At 55.6% G+C, this 358-nt stretch overlaps 1 protein-coding gene across 1 annotated transcript in view; it reads left to right on the top strand.

Annotated features, from left to right (window-relative positions):
• Positions 1 to 358, top strand: part of LOC106879253 (elongation of very long chain fatty acids protein 4) — a 75028-nt gene that overhangs the window by 10867 nt on the left and 63803 nt on the right. The gene's annotated exons all lie outside the window — the stretch shown is intronic.

Genomic DNA, 358 nt, shown 5'->3' on the forward strand with positions numbered 1-358 from the left:
GATAGCTGCGTGAAAAAGTGCCACACCCTAACAGTTGAGGGAACCCGTGGAAGAGGTAGGCCCAGGAAGACCTGGGCTGAGGTGGTGAGGCAAGACCTTCGTACATTGGGCCTCACCGAGGCGATGACTACTGACCGAGACCTTTGGAAATGTGCTGTGCGTAAGAAGACCCAGCAAGCCAAGTAAGATCGTTGCCAGTGCCCCTGGACTGGCTCCTCTGTGGGTGGCACATAAGATGCACCATTTTGAGCGTGGCCATTGCCAGTACCGCCTGACTGGCTTCCGTAGGATTTTCGAGCGAGATCGTTGCCAGTGCCCCTGGACTGGTTTGTGCGGGTGGCACATAAAAGACACCATT

The sequence above is a fragment of the Octopus bimaculoides genome, chromosome 13 (assembly GCF_001194135.2).
Source record: "Octopus bimaculoides isolate UCB-OBI-ISO-001 chromosome 13, ASM119413v2, whole genome shotgun sequence".
Taxonomy (NCBI): Eukaryota; Metazoa; Mollusca; class Cephalopoda; order Octopoda; family Octopodidae; genus Octopus; species Octopus bimaculoides.